Raw genomic sequence first — 19,987 nt, 5'->3', positions numbered from 1 at the left:
CCATCGATTACCGGATGAACGAGCAAAACGCTTGTTCATCGGGTAATCGGATCGTTTGTACAGCACAAAAATCTTTGATTCCTGGTGGCAGATCATGTTGTGTAAACACGATCTTCTGCCGGGAAACAACGAGTCTGCATGGGGAAGAGCGATGACATTAGCAATCACTGCTCCCCATATTCTGGAGGAGCTGGAGGAGATTATTGCATGTAAATCCACCGGTCTCCTCCGCTATCAGTCTGGAGTTTGATGTGAAGGAATGCTTCCTTCCCGAAAATCTGCTTGTACATCATCCCGTGTAAAGGAACCTTTATCAAATCACAAAGTGGAGGAGCATAGGTAGTAAATATATCTTGCAACCTACTGAATAATGCCACTGATTTACATTCAAGATTATAATAATTTGATACAATTTATGTTTCTTGACTATAACACACACATAGAAGGAAATGTATCAAGCTCTGCACCCCAAATGTCTTTAAATATTAGCAAACTAGGGCTTTTGTGACTTTTTCGGCTTATTTGCACAAAAATTTAAACTTTTTACAATTTTAAAGTCCAATTTTGAAAAATCGTCAGGGACGTGGGCATGGTTAGCTATGTTAATTAATTACACTCACTTTCTCGCAAAGTACGCACAATTTATAGCGAATAAAAAAAAATCTCAAATGCTTGATAAAGCATTGTAACACTTCTACCTTGGGATATTTCACCACTTTCTATGCCAATCCTTTACTTGAAAAAGATTGCAATGATATTTGCAACGTTTTAAAAAGTCACAGTTGATACATTTGTCTTACAGGAGATCAACAGGCTAACTATGGCCACATTACAACCCATTTTTTTTTTTTTTAAAGGGAACATGGTTTTAAAATGTAAACTATAAAATTGCACAGTGCAGGGCTTGATAAATTCCACCCCCCTTCATTAATATTATTTTCTTATTTTGTGAAAAAGTAGCAAGAATTTGACCTTGGAAATTAATGAACACAAGTCAATTAAACAAGGGCTTAAAGTGATAAAAACTTCCAAATTTGATTTCATCTTATAATCTTTGAATGATTGAAAACTGTTTTTGCAGAGCTGCAAAAATCCAAATGAATCCTAAGTGAGCTGCTGTGATTGCCTAAGTATATTAGAAGTCAGATCAGAGAGACATCTTCGGAAAATAGCAGCCTTGACATCCTCATTATCAATAATAAGCAGCTTTGCGAGTGGATCCTGCTCCTGTTCTGGCCAAAGCCACTATCTTGGATATTTTAAGTATCTTTCTTGCGTCATTTATTTCACTGTTGACTACTTGAGGTTGCGAGTTGTTGCTTACTGTGTAATGAGGCTTGAGGATGACACCTTCTAAGGCACTTTTCTTTGCTATGATTTCTCAGAAACCAGACAATTCCTTCTGATTAGGCCAGAGAAAATAGAATAATTGTCATGTTTGCAAATTCACAGTAGAGCTGGTCATTTGAAGTGAAAATAATTGAGCTTTCTCCCAAACATTTTGAATGTACAAAACACATCTTAGGATACAGATGTAGCAAATGTTATTCTAATTTAATTTTTTTCAACACATAGTGTAAATTGAATTTAAAAAAATCTGTAGGAAGAAAAGTCATGAATGCATATGATTTTGGTGTGTAGATAGATAGATAGATATATAGTGTTGGGATCCATGTGTGAACAGGGGTTGGCAATGAGAGATTTAATAGGAACCAACAGTTTAAAATATATACATATATCTTTCCATTCAAGTTATATAGTCACTTGAGTGAATGCATGCTAGGCGAAAGTATTGTACTGGAGTGGGAGGGAATCGCATGTCCCACTACCAACATCCAAGGGCAGACTAGAAACCTAAAATAGCCCTGAAAAATAATAATAAAAAAGTAGCCCTGTTTTCTATTTGGGTCCAAATTCATGAAAGGCAGGGCCAGCAATAACATATTGTGACATATGATACCATGCCAACAGACCCAAATACCACAGTCAGAATATACTGCCGCCAGCAGCACAAAATACATCCCCAAAAACTTCTACTGGTTGGCCCTGAGGAGAGCTCAGGCGACCCCCTGGCATTCACCGATTGAGAAATTTCCCTGTAAAGTATAAGACTAGGGTTGAGCGAACACAAACTGCAAAGTTCCGGTTCGTAACGGACTTTGCGAGTTCGGGTACCCGGACCAGAACCCGGACTTTTTCACTGAAATTCAGGTTTGGTGTTCAGGTGATTTTATTTTCAGTTATAACATGGTTATAACGGAAAATAATAGCATTATTAAGACAGAATACTAAATAAAATGGCCATTGAGGGGTTAAAAAATTAATAAATTACCTAATCCACTTGATTGTGCAGCCTCGATCGCACAGGTCTTCTTTCTTCAGGACCTGCAAAAGGACTTGTGATGACGTCACCATGCTCACCACGTGGTGAGCGTGGTGATGTCACCACAGGTACTGCTGAATGTAGATAGAAGGTCTATCATCATTCTGCAGGAACTGCGGTGAAGTCACCGCACTCACCACGTCATGAGCGTGGTGACATCATCGCAGGTCCTTTTGCAGGTCCTGAAGAAGGAAGACCTGGCTGCATGATTAAGTGGATGAGGTGAGTTTTTTTAAATTATTTTTAACCCCTCAATGGCCATTTTATTTAGCATTCTGTCTTAAGAATGCTATTATTTTACATTATAACCATGTTATAATGGAAAATAATAAAGTGAAGTTTGGGTCCCCATTGACTTTAATGGGGTCCGGGCTCAGGGTCAAGTTCGGGTCCCGAACCCAAACTTTGACCTGAAGTTTGTCCGAACCCGGTGAACCCGAACTTCTGCGGGTTCGCTCATCCCTATATAAGACCAATCCGCCCCTGCCAACACCTACATGCTATGCCATAAAAATCAAGCCACACTTTAAAGAAAAGTGCCTTAGCACACTACACTTTGCTGAAACCACCCAGCTTTTTGAAAATTCTTTTATCTCACCCATCTGAGCATTCAAGATGAGATACACACCTCCTCTGCTACTTTACCAGCCATCATGTTACAATAGGTAGACAGATAGTTCTACTCTTATGTAGTTCATGTGCAGTATATATATATATATATATATATATATCAGGGGTAGCCAACCTTACAGACACAAAGAGGCAGAAAGAAAAAAACTACTACCAGGAGCCACAAGCTATACATTTACACACAAGTCACCATATCTTTCGCCCAATAAGATGTACCTAGGCTTTAGCGGAGAAAAATAAGATCTTATTTTTTTTTATTTTTTTTCATTAGCAGAGAAAAGAAAAATAATATTTTTGACTAGACCCCCAATGCTCATCTGACCTAAGATAAGATCGCCAATCCTCATCAGAACTCCAAATCAGACCCTCAAAAAATACTCCCAATGTTCAGATCAGATAACGCAAATCAGACTCCCAGTGTCAGACCCCCATGCTCAGGTCAGACCCCCCATGCTCAGATCAGACCCCCATGCTCAGATCAGACCCCCATGCTCAGATCAACCTCCCCCCCGTGCTCAGATCAGACCCCACTGTGCTCAGATCAGACCCCCATGCTCAGATTATACCCCCCATGCTCAGACTCTCATGCTCAGACCAGACTCCCATTTCTCAGACCAGACTCCCATAGCTCAGACCAGACCCCCCATTGCTCAGAAAAGACCCCATTTCTCAGATCAGACCCCCATTGCTCAGATCAGACCCCCATGCTCAGATAAGATCCCTCCATCCTCAGATCAGGACCCCCATGCTCAGATCCCCACCTTCCATGATTAGATCAGACCCCCATGCTCAGTACTATAATTTAAAGAAATCACCTACCTCTCCTGATTGGGACACCGGGCTTCTGATCAGGCACCTGCTACTCTGCAGGTCTGACACTGTCTCCACTGTGACCTGATGTGCACAGTATCAGGTCATAGTGCGTGTCCCACCTACTACGTTCTGACACTGTGCGCATCAGGACGTAGTGGCAAGCGAGCTGGAGCTGCAGAGAAGCAACGGTGCCTAATCAGGAAAGGAGATCTGAGCATGGGGTGGAGAGTGCGCTGGTCTGACTGCTTCCCAGCTTCACCGCTAGAGCCGCACTTGAAGAAGCAAAGAGCCGTGGGTTGGCCACCCCTGAGATATATGTATATATATATATATATGCATGGATAATTCATATATTGTTTACCTTTATAAGGGCTATACTATGCGGCAGTCAGTCCCAGTTTTCTCCTCAGTTCAATTTTATTAATATTAAAAGGGAGTTCAATTATACTCCAAAATATAATATTCCATATTTTATGTGTAAGCTGCCAAAATACAGCAAAATACATTTTCCTGAAATTTGTAGTCATGTAGCTCTTACCAACCTTCACTGTCAATCAAACACTTATGGACATATGAACCATGAACAGCATTATTGGCTTGCTTTCTGGGTAGATTGAAGAGACTTCTCAAACAGGTTTATAAGCTCTAATGTGTATTCATTCACATCCATCAATTCCAGGGCAGCAGCTCTGTTGGATAGATTTCAAGGTCAAAGTAAAAATATGCTGATAATTTTCCTGGAACAAATAAATGTTTATTAAACTGCACACTTGTTGATCCCTCACATAACAAATATACATTACATTGTTGGCCAGTAATGGACTACAAATTGACTACTGTAGGAGTAATTTTATTTTATAATTAATTATAGGCTGTTAGTGAGTTTCAATGGCAAATAATAGTAACTATTGATATGGACACTGTATGAGATGTTTATATGACATTTGGAAAGAAAGAAAGAAAGAAAACATATAAGTAAAAGGAACAAAAATGAAAATAATTATAGAAAAAAGGAAGGAAAAATAAAAGGAAAAAAATTAAGAAAAATGAAAGGGAATAAATGAAAAAAAATGAAGAAAGGTAAAAAGGAAGGAATGAAATAAAGGGTATTTTCCATAGTATTTACCGTTGGTGCACCACCAATAATATTTAATAGAGACGAGCAAAGTTTTGAAGTACTTGATTAAATTTGTTACGGGTTACTTTGTCACAAATCACTCTCCATTGTATGGAGTAGGCGCAATGACTGGGAACGGCGATCCCGCTGCCCCCCATCATTTAACCCCTCATATGCCACATTCAATGCTAATTGCGGCATCTGTGATCTGTGGTTAATCAGGGGTTACATCACCACATGCGTCCAGAGTCATCACATGGTGATTTCGATACACCGGCCTCAACTCCTTTGGTGGATTTTCTTCAGTTAAGACTGGAGCAGATGGCCTGGATGAGGTGAGTATTATTATTATTTTTTTCAGCCGCTATTTTAGTAAAAATGTATTCGTTACCATGAAGTGCAAGGAAATTTAGTTTGTAACTAATCAAATTTTTCCTGAAATTCGGATCGAGGTCCACTTCAGATACAGTACTTTGATTTGCTCAACACTAATAATCACCTCCATCAAGCATTTAAATATATCAACCACCTTTATAGTCATTTTCATTCAGACTGAATTTTGTATAAGTAAGGATCGGAAGGTCTGAAACATATAAGCAACTTTTTTAACCATTGGAATTTATATATCAAGGACCCCATCTGGTTGCTGGTCATACTTTTTTCTTCTATATGAAGACGTTCCTCACAGTTTTCATTGCATTGGTTGGGGTCCTAATGAGAAGTGGTGATATGGTCTTCTTTTGTTTATAGCATCCAATAGATCTCAAGAATGAGACATATTGGAAAGAGTAGGAATTATAAAAATGTTCTTTATCAGTAATGAGTGGCAGGGGCAATATTCGAATTCACAATATTTTGCGAATATTAGGGCGAATATTCGTCATATATTTGCAAATTTGAGAATTCGTGATCTCCAGTCATTATTTTCTTGATTGCGAAAATTTGCGATAAAAATTTGTGATATGAAAATTTGCGATGAGCACTACTCCTAAAGTCAAAGATATTGCAGCCTTCTCATTGGCCCACAAGCAAGAAGCAGTGAAGGATCATGGGTACTGATGAAAAAATCTAGAATATTCACGATTACCAATATATAGCACTATATTCTAGATATTCACAAATTCTCAAAGTGCCAATATTCGCGATAAAAATTAGCTATTAAAATATTTGTGATCAACACAATTCTTTATAAGGACACTCTTGTTTTCATACAACTCATTTAAAGGGTATAGCCATTCACATGGCCACTGAAACCGATAAACATTGTTTTTTAATCTTGTGATCATTATGAGTCTCAATTGTATTTCCCTCATTTTGATTTGTTTTGTGAGAAATCCCCTTAACTAAATTGCATTAATGGTAGGAAAAGGGTAGAATCGGATATGGTAATTGGGAAACGGATGTTTAATAATACGTGTATCATTTTATTTATTCTATTTGTGTGCCCATTATAGACTCCTTTTATAATACTGCTTATGTTTTATACATCCAATATGGATATCTACAGATACTGTACAGATCTATAGAGAAATAATGCTGCTCAGTCGAAAGCTTTGTTGGCAAGTAGATATCAATAATTCAAAACGATATTGATGTGTTATTGCTTTTCTTTCAACTAATGCACTCTTTATGAAAGACTGCAATTTAATGACAATGGTAGCCGATGCGTTCACTTTCTCTTCAGACAACTAGAGCTCCCACGACATAAGAGAGGATATTGTTTTTTTTTCCACAATTTAGCAGTTATGTGACTGACATTTATTCCTTTGAAGTTATGATTGTCGGCAGAAACCCTTCTCGCTCATGCAAGTTTACACTATTAATTTTGTTTACTAAATAAGCTGATCTGCTGTCAGATTGGAAAAAAAAAGAGAAAAAATGGAAATGTTTTTTTTTTTTTTAAGAATTCATAAGAAAGCTTAAACATTTGAGTTCACTATCTGAAATCCTATGCTATTAAATCTGACAAAGCTTTTTGTTTTCTGTTTAAAATTTTATGGCATGTCTCACTAGAGGCATATGCTTTAAAGAATTAATCATTACATAAAATGGTGTTCTACTGAATATAGGATTTAGTCCATTATAAATAAATGATGCTCTTTAATCAGTCTTGTGTTTCTTCTTACAATTGAGATATGTCTGCCGTCTGAGAAATATAAAATTGAAGTTAAAAATGAAATTAAAGTTTGGTCTTTGGCAGTGAGTTAAAACTTTCCTGAGCAAGGTGACATAAGCACACCTTATACTTTGCACTTAAAAGTGTGATTTCTTGAATAAGGTCCAGTCTATATACCCTATTAACATAGAAAGAGGACCCCCCCATGGGCTAGAACACAGAGCTGCTCTGTGCAAGCGGCTCCATGGTAGCAGACTCCATCCATCCTTCACTGGAAGTACCAGGCTGACCACAGCTTCCCCTATTGACTGAAAGCAGGACTCTGCTGATCGCTCCAGGAACCACATTTTGACTGGGGTTGTCTTTGATGAGACAGTCCCCTTAATAGGCAGGTTAGGTTTTTGCACTGTACAGACCTATATGTCTCCATAGTAACAGACTACAAACAAACCATTTGCGGTTTGCCCTTTCAGTCATACTCCTTTTTCATCTGTCCCATAATTCCTTCTCAAACAGATTTCAAAGGGTATCAAGGAAATTGGCGCACATAAATAGAATTGCCTCTAAAGAATTATCTTAGGAGATACTCCTAGATTATATCCATGGATGCTACCATTTTTTCAACAAATTTGTTTAAAAAAAATGTTTAAGGAGGTTTTTCTATAACTTGTGTAACAGGGCAACAGAAGTAAGTAAGAAGTAAAAAAATAAAGTAACATATACCTGACTTTATACCAGTGTCTCTGCACAGCCGGTCACAGAGGCCCTCTTCAGCTTCCTGTTGTCTTGGCTGCACCAGGAGTATTGTCCGGGACAAATCAATAGTCATTGTGCAATGCTGATAGCAGAACGACAGGGGACCCCGGTAACTGGCAACACAGAAATGACAATTTTAAAAGTATTTAATATAAGAAGTTAAAACGGTAAAAAATAAGACACGTTTTAGAAGTTGGAAAAGCCCTTTCAAAACCTGTTGTTGAGCACTCGTCTGTCTTACATGAACATACACGACCGTATCCACATAAAACATTCAGCGCTGTATATTAAAATTTAATATTTCAAAAAACTGAAACACATAGTGAGAAAAACATCCTATTTTGGGCGATTAATTGCACCTCCTTAGTCATGGCTCATTCCTATACATCTGGTGCGTGACTAGAACACTTCAAGTTTATCACCATCATTATATACGGACCATAGGTGATGATTATGTAGCTCTTCCCATATAGGTTAACATTAGAAAATGAATGAAACCAAATGGGTAGGATTAGCAGCTGAAACTATTTTTGCAAGTGTTCTGTACGTAAGAATGGAAGGGTGTGAGAATGAGCAGTGCGGAACTAGTCATGGTCTTTAATGAATATTTTCTATGCTATTTTGGTACTGCTGAGTGGTATACCATGTGAATCACGGTGCTGAACATGAAGACGAGACGCTGAAATGGGGGCATGAAAGTCATATTATCGGGTAAAGGTCAGACGCAAAATTGGAAACAAAAGAAGTTCATACAATTTTTTATTTTTTATACAAAGCATACCAGTGTTTGATAAAAGAGCGGAAAAAAAAGGGAACTTACTATATGGTGTGCAGAGCCACTAAATAGCGAAAATGAGATCATCGATTTTCAATTGAATCAAATAGATTAGTGAGGAAATTGCTGACTTTGCTATCTTCATGAACTGCTCTTATTAATAATGCAGCTGCCATTTTTAAGAGCAGAGAGAGATATAGTGTTATCTGAAAGGAAACTAATTTTATAAATCATCATTTTATATTCATTTTTGTGCCATCAGCAAACCAATATGACATTAGAAAAATGTTAATCGCTTAATGGACGGGAAGAAATCAATCCTGGCATTTGCTTCATGATGATCTCTTCATCTAGTTTGTACATACAGTCCTTGCATTACCCATAATCATCTATAAAGGTAGTAGCAAAGACGGGTTTAACTAGGCTCAAACCAAAAAATATCTATCACTCATGGGAAATAATAATCACACAATAAAGGTTTTTGATTTTTAGAACTCAAAGAAGCATTCTGAATTATTGGGGTCATTTATCAAACTGGTGTAAAGTAGAACTGACTTAGTTGCCCATAGCAACCAATCAGATTCCACCTTTCATTTTTTTAGATTTCCTTTGGAAAATGAAATGTGGAATCTGATTGGTTGCTATGGGCAACTAAACCAGTTCTAATTTACACCAGTTTGATAAATGACCTCATCAGTTTTTTTTTTTAAATTGTGGTCCTAGTTTGTAACATTACAAAGGGTAAATGTAGTCCAGTGAAAGCCCTTGCCTGCCGCTTTACTGTGCAGAAAATGACTCCATTCCAAGAACTACAGGATCATGTGACCTTCAGTCTGACCAACGGACTAAGGGCTCTTTCACACTTGCGTTGTCCGGATCCGGCGTGTACTTCATTTGCCGGAATTACACGCCGGAAAAACGCAAGTGAACTGAAAGCATTTGAAGACGGATCCGTCTTCAAAATGCGTTCAGTGTTACTATGGCAGCCAGGAAGCTATTAAAGTCCTGGTTGCCATAGTAGTAGTGGGGAGCAGGGGAGCAGTATACTTACCGTCCGTGCGGCTCCCGGGGCGCTCCAGAATGACGTCAGAGCGCCCCATGCGCATGGGTGACGTGTCCATGCGATCACCCCCACCCCGGGAGCCGCACGGATGGTAAGTATACTGCTCCCCCGCTCCCCACTACACCTTACCATGGCTGCCAGGACTTTAGCGTCTTGGCAGCCATGGTAACCATTCAGAAAAAGCTAAACGTCGGATCCGGCAATGCACCGAAACGACGTTTAGCTTAAGGCCGGATCCGGATCAATGCCTTTCAATGGGCATTAATTCCGGATCCGGCCTTGCGGCAAGTGTTCAGGATTTTGGGCCGGAGCAAAAAGCGCAGCATGCTGCGGTATTTTCTCCGGCCAAAAAACGTTCCGGTCCGGAACTGAAGACATCCTGATGCATCCTGAACGGATGTCTCTCCATTCAGAATGCATTAGGATAAAACTGATCAGGATTCTTCTGGCATAGAGCCCCGACGACGGAACTCTATGCCGGATCCGGACAACGCAAGTGTGAAAGAGCCCTAATACAGAGTGGAATGTGTCAGTCATAAGTAATAACCTCTATGCAAGTCTATGAGAGCCTTGGTCTGAGTCTCATAGACTTGCATAAAAAAACTTACCTCTTGCTTACACAGCAGATGCTATATTAGTCTATCGGTAAGACTGTAGGTCCCGTAGTGTGTTTGGTATTGCAGCTCAATTCTATTCATTTGGGAATGACTAACATACAAGACTTGTGCCAGACTGACATCACATCTCATGTTAAAGGGGTATTTCCATCACAGACAATGGGGACATATCACTAGGATATGCCCCAATTGTCTGATAGGTGCGGGTCCCACCTCTGGGACCTGCACCTACAATGAGAACGGAGCAGGGAAATAAACAGAGGGTGCACTGCACATGCGCAGCCGCCCTCCATTCATTTTTATGGGGCCGTCGAAAATAGCCGGGTGCTGGCTATTTCCGTCTTCCCCATAGAAATGAATGGGAGTAGGGGCCGTGTGTGCGTGGTGCGCTTCCATTCACTTCTATGAGAGCAGCTGAGTGTCCTCCAGCCACAGCTCTCCCCGCTCCGTTCTCATTGTAGGTGCGGGTCCCAGAGGTAGGACCTGCCCCTATCAGACAATGGGGGCATATCCTAGTGATATGCCCCCATTGTCTGTGATGGGAATACGCTTTTAAGGAAATGGCTGCAGTGCTCAATTAAGTGCCATGGTTCTTTCCAACAGCTGATCGGTGGGTTGCCAAGAGTCAGACCCCTATTGATCTATTGATGACTGAAGATAGGTCACTAGTATTGATTTACAGAAAGCCCTTTAATGGGAAACTACAGAATGCAATGTAAGGAATATAATGTGGGGGGTTCAGTCAGCACAACCCTGTTTGCAGGTGCACATTGCTATGGCGAAATACACATACAAACGCAAAAACACAAATGCAATCGCACTCTGCAACCAGAACTCTGCCCTGCCTTTATGCTGGATGTTGAATAAGGTATTGGTGTACATTTTGGCCAAAGCGTAATAAGCCACTCACGACGTCAAGGTCGCCTCTATGAGTGGTCTCTAACACTAGTTCCTACCTGTTATGGGCCATGACAGCCACACAAAGTCCAGGGAGCACAGGTACAGCATGCACGCCAGGCACACTCTGCTTTTAAACCCGTCCGGTGCCATAATAGTTTACATCGGATCCAGGGATGCAAGTCCCAACATATATGCTGAGCCCACTATATACTTCTCCTGGAGCCAAATGGCTACTGGTAGGCGCTATAAAAGCAGACTCAGTTTTATACTGACTTTAAAACCAGCCTCCAGGGCAGACCAACTGGTCAGGTGTGCATGACTGCATGGAGATCACCACGCCTCCAATATATACTACAAAGAAAAACATGTGGGGGGTTCAGTAGGCACAACTCTGTATGCGGGTGCACATTGTTTTGGCGAAATACACATACAAACGCAAAAACACAAATGCCATTGCACTCTGCCTCCAGCACTCTGCCCTGCCTCTATGCTGGATGTTGAATGAGGCATTAGTGTACTTTTTGGCCAAAGCGTAATAAGCCACTCACCACGTCAAGGTCGTCTCTATGAGTGGTCCCTAACACTAGTTCCTACCTGTTATGGGCCATGACAGCCACACAAAGTCCAGGGAGCGCAGGTACAGCATGCACGCCAGGCACACTCTGCTTTTAACCCCGTCCGGTGCTATAACAGCTTCCATCGGATCCAGGGATGCAAGTCCCAACATGCATGCTGAGCCCACTATATACTTCTCCTGGAGCCAAATGGCTACTGGTAGGCGCTATAAAAGCAGACTCAGTTTTATACTGACTTTAAAACCAGCCTCCAGGGCAGACTAACTGGTCAGGTGTGCATCACTGCATGGAGATCGCCACGCCTCCAATATATACTACAAAGTTGTGCTGACTGAACCCCTCCACATTTTTTCTTTGTAGTATATATTGGAGGTAACTGAGCGTCGCTAAGGAGAATCCATTCTCAGGATTATACTGAATGCTAAATACAAATTACTGCAAGATGTAGAGGCTTCTCAGCCTGCCTCTGCTCTCTCTGCTCCAGCCACTAACTCCCTATAAGTAACTAATCTTTATACTACTCTTTGTACTTAGTTTCTTCCCTGTAATGAGAGTCATTGCCTCTATCATGATCTCTTAGTGCTGAATGCTGCAACCGACTTGTCTCCTGATATATATCGCCCAACCCTCCCATGACAATGTTTAACTGGTCCACTGCTGGTCTCTGTTTTCCCTTCTGCAGTGCTTCAGTTTTGACTGTGGCCATTTATTGGCTGTAGTGGCAATGTGGCAACACGCCATGGCATCACTGAATCATGGAAAAAATGACTGGTGGAGGATAAAGTAATATCGGTTTCATTCAGGAGCAAAGAAAGATTGATAAGATATTACTCTGTTTTATTATTTCACATCATTGTCAGCTACTAGTAAAAGAGTTAAGGAGGTTAACCTTCTCCACACCACTAGACTTACGGAGGGAAGCATACTTATCTGTTCCCTGCTGTATTATGGCTTCTTCGCTTCACCCCTGGCTCCCTCCTATCTTCATGTGTCCACTTTCTGTTAGATATGAGATACAAGGCTCCTGCAACCAATAACTGGCTGCGGCAGTGATATGTCCCCTGTGAATTATGTCACTGGGTTATGTGACATATGGGGAACACATCATAGCTTCCACCAGTCATTGTCTGCAGCGGCCATGTGGCCTGCTTTAAACAGAAGGTTCATGTGTGAAGACCAAAGGGAGGCAATGGCAGCTGGGGACTGAAGGAGCCAGGATCCAGCAGAGGGTAGCAGGTAAGTAGGCTTCCCTGTGCAGGTCCAGTGCCATGGGGCGGCCTACCCTGAAGGCACCCATGGTGAACAAACCCTTCAAGTTAAAAGACAATATCAAAAGGAAATTCATACTTGGCGACCTACCAATAAGGTTATAACTATTGTGGTGATGTGAACTGTAAAATGCATGGAAAAGTCCCGGAAGGTGGGTATATCTCTCCCAGGTTCCTCATCTGGCTGAGGTGGGTGAAATCCAGAATGATGCTGGCTTCAGTAAATATAGTTGCTGGAGCTATTTTCTTTCTTTATTCCGGACTGGATTTTACTTGGATTGGGATGTTAGGTTTTGGCAGTGGGACCTTCCAATCCACCCCCCTAGTCCGGGTCAGGTTTTTCCCTAGCAGGAAGATGATCGCAGGTGAGGCCTGCTGTAATCAGGCTGGCATAAAGCACCTCCCAGTGTGTCAGTCTGAGGAGGGAAGGAGAGTGTTTGTGGTCTCAGTCACGAGGGCTGAGGGGCCACAAGGCTATGTGACGCCTGATACCTTCCCTGGGTGGACTATTTGGCTGAGTAAAGCCAGACCGAGTTGCAGTTGTAAACTGTGCCCTATAAGTGAGGTAGGAACTTATTTATATATGTTAGTTATAGCCCAGCCGGGCAGGCATTTATTTTGATTGTGTATGTGGGAACTGCAACTGATCCAGTGCCGGATAACTGGACTAATCTGTATTGTGCTGAAGGGACTAAAATAAAAGCACAGTTTGGACACTAAAACCTGTTGTCTGTGAAGAAGTCAGTGATTATGACTCCCTTACACTATATTATCATTTCCATCTTCAATTAGTATACGTTCAATATGTTCCTGTTGAACCAGGTTGACTTCAAATGCCTTAGCTGGGGTAATATCATTGCTTTATATTTTACATCACCCAGATGCATCTTTTACATACAGCTGAAATATTTACTAGTTTATTTGCACAGGATGACTATTTTCCCAAAAGGAAGATAACATGTATACAGTTTGCTAGAAATGTCCTAAAGGAATATGCTAAGTGTTTTTCCTTTTCCATTAATTATAAATGAAGAGATTAAGAGGAACTTAACAATATCATATAGTGTAATGCTAGTATATAACTACCACCACTCCACTACTAAAATTAAATGAGAGAGAGATAAAATAATAATACAGGAACATTCCTTTAATTCGACATCAATGGGAGTGGACAGTTTCTAAATTATCAAATATTCTGGATTTTCAGACAGAAAAATGTATATAAAACGTAGTTGAAAGGGACAATTACCTTATGTAAATAGCTTACATTGTTCGGCCATTAAAACCACCTTTGTGATCGAATTGAGATCTTAGGATTTTGGAGATTAACTCAATAAGGCTACTTTCACATATGTGATATTGCTGTCCGGTTTTGATATCCAGCATGGGATCTCAAAACCACAGCAAAACGCATCCGTTTGAATAATTCAACTGGCTGCATCCGTTTAGAACGGATCCGGCTGTATTTTATCGAAAATACCAGATCCAGCATTAATGCCATTGTAAGTCAATGGGCACCGGATCCAGTATTTTTGTGTCTTTACATGGTTTTCGGTGCTGGACCAGGCATGTTCAGTTCCCATGCTACACAAAAAACACTGCTTGCAGTGTTTTTTTGTGTCCGGCATGGGAAGGCAAGAAACCGGAACCAAATGCATTCTGGTGCACTCCTTTCTTGTTTGTTCAGTTTTGTCCTAATGGGGACAAAACTAAAGCGTTTTCCTCCGGTTTTGAGATCCTCTGCCAGATCTCAAAACCGGAAAGGAAAACACAGATGTGAAAGTAGCCTAAGTTATCATGTCCAAGGCATTCCTGAACAATTGTTGCCGTGTGGTCCATGCATTAGCTTGCAGGTAGGGATGAGCGAACTCGAACTGTATAGTTCGGGTTCGTACCGAATTTTGGGGTGTCCGTGACACGGACCCGAACCCGGACATTTTCGTAAAAGTCCGGGTTCGGGTTCGGTGTTCGTCGCTTTCTTCGCGCTTTTGTGACGCTTTCTTGGCGCTTTTTGAAAGGCTGCAAAGCAGCCAATCAACAAGCGTCATACTACTTGCCCCAAGAGGCCATCACAGCCATGCCTACTATTGGCATGGCTGTGATTGGCCAGAGCACCATGTGACCCAGCCTCTATTTAAGCTGGAGTCACATAGCGCCGCCCGTCACTCTGCTCTGATTAGCGTAGGGAGAGGTTGCGGCTGCGACAGTAGGGCGAGATTAGGCAGATTAACTCCTCCAAAGGACTTGATTAACTGATCGATCTGCAGCTGTGGATCATTGAGCTGCTGATCCTCAATTGCTCACTGTTTTTAGGCTGCACAGACCGTTTGTCAGTCTCATTTTTCTGGGGTGATCGGCGGCCATTTTGTGTCTTGTGGTGCGCCAGCACAAGCTGCGACCAAGTGCATTTAACCCTCAATGGTGTGGTTGTTTTTTGGCTAAAGCCTACATCAGGGTGAAGCTGTCACACCAAGTGCATTTAACCAGCAATAGTCTGTTCATTTTTTGGCCATATACAAAATCAGGGGCAAGCTGCGCCTGTCACCAAGTGCATTTAACCCTCAATGGTGTGGTTGTTTTTTGGCTAAAGCCTACATCAGGGTGAAGCTGTCACACCAAGTGCATTTAACCAGCAATAGTCTGTTCATTTTTTGGCCATATACAAAATCAGGGGCAAGCTGCGCCTGTCACCAAGTGCATTTAACCCTCAATGGTGTGGTTGTTTTTTGGCTAAAGCCTACATCAGGGTGAAGCTGTCACACCAAGTGCATTTAACCAGCAATAGTCTGTTCATTTTTTGGCCATATACAAAATCAGGGGCAAGCTGCGCCTGTCACCAAGTGCATTTAACCCTCAATGGTGTGGTTGTTTTTTGGCTAAAGCCTACATCAGGGTGAAGCTGTCACACCAAGTGCATTTAACCAGCAATAGTCTGTTCATTTTTTGGCCATATCCCAGTCTAATTCTGTCACTAAATCCATACCGGTCACCCAGCGCCTAAATACTAGGCCTCAAATTTATATCCAGCTAAATCTGTCCCTAGTGCTGTAGCTGGGCGAGTTATTTAGTGTCCGTTCAAGCACATTTCTTGTTCTGGGTTGAAATACAATTCCCAATTTAGCAATTTCATAATTTAGTGGTTCCTGCTATATCAGAGCTCTTTGAAATCTATCCCAAAAAGGGTATATAATATTGAAGGTGCACATAGGGTCATTCAGAGTAACTTCACACACACCCGCTACTGTGTATTTCCAAGTCTAATTCTGTCACTAAATCCATACCGGTGACCCAGCGCCTAAATACTAGGCCTCAAATTTAATTCCCTCTAAATCTCTCGTTACCCACCGCTGTACTGTTGTTGCTGGGCAAGATATTTAGTGTCCGTCAAAGCACATTTTTTGTTCTGGGTTGAAGTACAATTCCCAATTTAGCAATTTCATAATTTAGTGGTTTCTGCTATATCAGAGCTATTTGAAATCTATCCCAAAAAGGGTATATAATATTGAAGGTGCACATAGGGTCATTCAGAATAACTTCACACACACCCGCTACTGTGTATTTCCAAGTCTAATTCTGTCACTAAACCCATACCTGTCACCCAGCGCCTAAATACTAGGCCTCAAATTTAAATCCCTCTAAATCTCTCGTTACCGTTGTCCTGTTGTAGCTGGGAAAGTTATTTAGTGCCCGTCAAAGCACATTTTTTGTTCTGGGTTGAAGTACAATTCCCAATTTAGCAATTTCATAATTTAGTGGTTCCTGCTATATCAGAGCTATTTGAAATCTATCCCAAAAAGGGTATATAATATTGAAGGTGCACATAGGGTCATTCAGAATAACTTCACACACACCCGCTACTGTGTATTTCCAAGTCTAATTCTGTCACTAAATCCATACCGGTGACCCAGCGCCTAAATACTAGGCCTCAAATTTAATTCCCTCTAAATCTCTCGTTACCCACCGCTGTACTGTTGTTGCTGGGCAAGATATTTAGTGTCCGTCAAAGCACATTTTTTGTTCTGGGTTGAAGTACAATTCCCAATTTAGCAATTTCATAATTTAGTGGTTTCTGCTATATCAGAGCTATTTGAAATCTATCCCTAAAAGGGTATATAATATTGAAGGTGCACATAGGGTCATTCAGAATAACTTCACACACACCCGCTACTGTGTATTTCCAAGTCTAATTCTGTCACTAAACCCATACCTGTCACCCAGCGCCTAAATACTAGGCCTCAAATTTATATCCAGCTAAATCTGTCCCTAGTGCTGTAGCTGGGCGAGTTATTTAGTGTCCGTTCAAGCACATTTCTTGTTCTGGGTTGAAATACAATTCTCAATTTAGCAATTTCATAATTTAGTGGTTCCTGCTATATCAGAGCTCTTTGAAATCTATCCCAAAAAGGGTATATAATATTGAAGGTGCACATAGGGTCATTCAGAGTAACTTCACACACACCCGCTACTGTGTATTTCCAAGTCTAATTCTGTCACTAAATCCATACCGGTGACCCAGCGCCTAAATACTAGGCCTCAAATTTAATTCCCTCTAAATCTCTCGTTACCCACCGCTGTACTGTTGTTGCTGGGCAAGATATTTAGTGTCCGTCAAAGCACATTTTTTGTTCTGGGTTGAAGTACAATTCCCAATTTAGCAATTTCATAATTTAGTGGTTTCTGCTATATCAGAGCTATTTGAAATCTATCCCTAAAAGGGTATATAATATTGAAGGTGCACATAGGGTCATTCAGAATAACTTCACACACACGCTTCTGTGCATTTCCAAGTCTAATTCTGTCACTAAATCCATACCGGTCACCCAGCGCCTAAATACTAGGCCTCAAATTTATATCCCGCTGAATTTGAATACAATACATTGGGCCAAATAATATATTTGTTGTTGTGGTGAACCATAACAATGAGAAAAACATCTAGTAAGGGACGCGGACGTGGACATGGTCGTGGTGGTGTTAGTGGACCCTCTGGTGCTGGGAGAGGACGTGGCCGTTCTGCCACATCCACACGTCCTAGTGTACCAACTACCTCAGGTCCCAGTAGCCGCCAGAATTTACAGCGATATATGGTGGGGCCCAATGCCGTTCTAAGGATGGTAAGGCCTGAGCAGGTACAGGCATTAGTCAATTGGGTGGCCGACAGTGGATCCAGCACGTTCACATTATCTCCCACCCAGTCTTCTGCAGAAAGCGCACAGATGGCGCCTGAAAACCAACCCCATCAGTCTGTCACATCACCCCCATGCATACCAGGGAAACTGTCTCAGCCTCAAGTTATGCAGCAGTCTCTTATGCTGTTTGAAGACTCCGCTGGCAGGGTTTCCCAAGGGCATCCACCTAGCCCTTCCCCAGCGGTGAAAGACATAGAATGCACTGACGCACAACCACTTATGTTTCCTGATGATGAGGACATGGGAATACCACCTCAGCATGTCTCTGATGATGACGAAACACAGGTGCCAACTGCTGCGTCTTTCTGCAGTGTGCAGACTGAACAGGAGGTCAGGGATCAAGACTGGGTGGAAGACGATGCAGGGGACGATGAGGTCCTAGACCCCACATGGAATGAAGGTCGTGCCACTGACTTTCACAGTTCGGAGGAAGAGGCAGTGGTGAGACCGAGCCAACAGCGTAGCAAAAGAGGGAGCAGTGGGCAAAAGCAGAACACCCGCCGCCAAGAGACTCCGCCTGCTACTGACCGCCGCCATCTGGGACCGAGCACCCCAAAGGCAGCTTCAAGGAGTTCCCTGGCATGGCACTTCTTCAAACAATGTGCTGACGACAAGACCCGAGTGGTTTGCACGCTGTGCCATCAGAGCCTGAAGCGAGGCATTAACGTTCTGAACCTGAGCACAACCTGCATGACCAGGCACCTGCATGCAAAGCATGAACTGCAGTGGAGTAAACACCTTAAAACCAAGGAAGTCACTCAGGCTCCCCCTGCTACCTCTTCTGCTGCTGCCGCCTCGGCCTATTCTGCTGCTGCCGCCTCGGCCTCTTCCTCCGCCTCTGGAGGAACGTTGGCACCTGCCGCCCAGCAAACAGGGGATGTACCACCAACACCACCACCACCACCTCCGTCACCAAGCGTCTCAACCATGTCACACGCCAGCGTTCAGCTCTCCATCTCACAAACATTTGATAGAAAGCGTAAATTCCCACCTAGCCACCCTCGATCCCTGGCCCTGAATGCCAGCATTTCTAAACTACTGGCCTATGAAATGCTGTCATTTAGGCTGGTGGACACAGACAGCTTCAAACAGCTCATGTCGCTTGCTGTCCCACAGTATGTTGTTCCCAGCCGGCACTACTTCTCCAAGAGAGCCGTGCCTTCCCTGCACAACCAAGTATCCCATAAAATCAAGTGTGCACTGCGCAACGCCATCTGTAGCAAGGTCCACCTAACCACAGATACGTGGACCAGTAAGCACGGCCAGGGACGCTATATCTCCCTAACTGCACACTGGGTAAATGTAGTGGCAGCTGGGCCCCAGGCGGAGAGCTGTTTGGCGCACGTCCTGCCGCCGCCAAGGATCGCAGGGCAACATTCTTTGCCTCCTGTTGCCACCTCCTCCTTCTCGGCTTCCTCCTCCTCTTCTTCCACCTGCTCATCCAGTCAGCCACACACCTTCACCACCAACTTCAGCACAGCCCGGGGTAAACGTCAGCAGGCCATTCTGAAACTCATATGTTTGGGGGACAGGCCCCACACCGCACAGGAGTTGTGGCGGGGTATTGAACAACAGACCGACGAGTGGTTGCTGCCGGTGAGCCTCAAGCCCGGCCTGGTGGTGTGTGATAATGGGCGAAATCTCGTTGCAGCTCTGGGACTAGCCAATTTGACGCACATCCCTTGCTTGGCGCATGTGCTGAATTTGGTGGTGCAGAAGTTCATTCACAACTACCCCGACATGTCAGAGCTGCTGCATAAAGTGCGGGCCGTCTGTTCGCGCTTCCGG

The sequence above is a fragment of the Bufo gargarizans genome, chromosome 1, assembly GCF_014858855.1.
Source record: "Bufo gargarizans isolate SCDJY-AF-19 chromosome 1, ASM1485885v1, whole genome shotgun sequence".
NCBI lineage: Eukaryota > Metazoa > Chordata > Amphibia > Anura > Bufonidae > Bufo > Bufo gargarizans.
Note: the sequence above shows the minus strand (reverse complement) of the source record.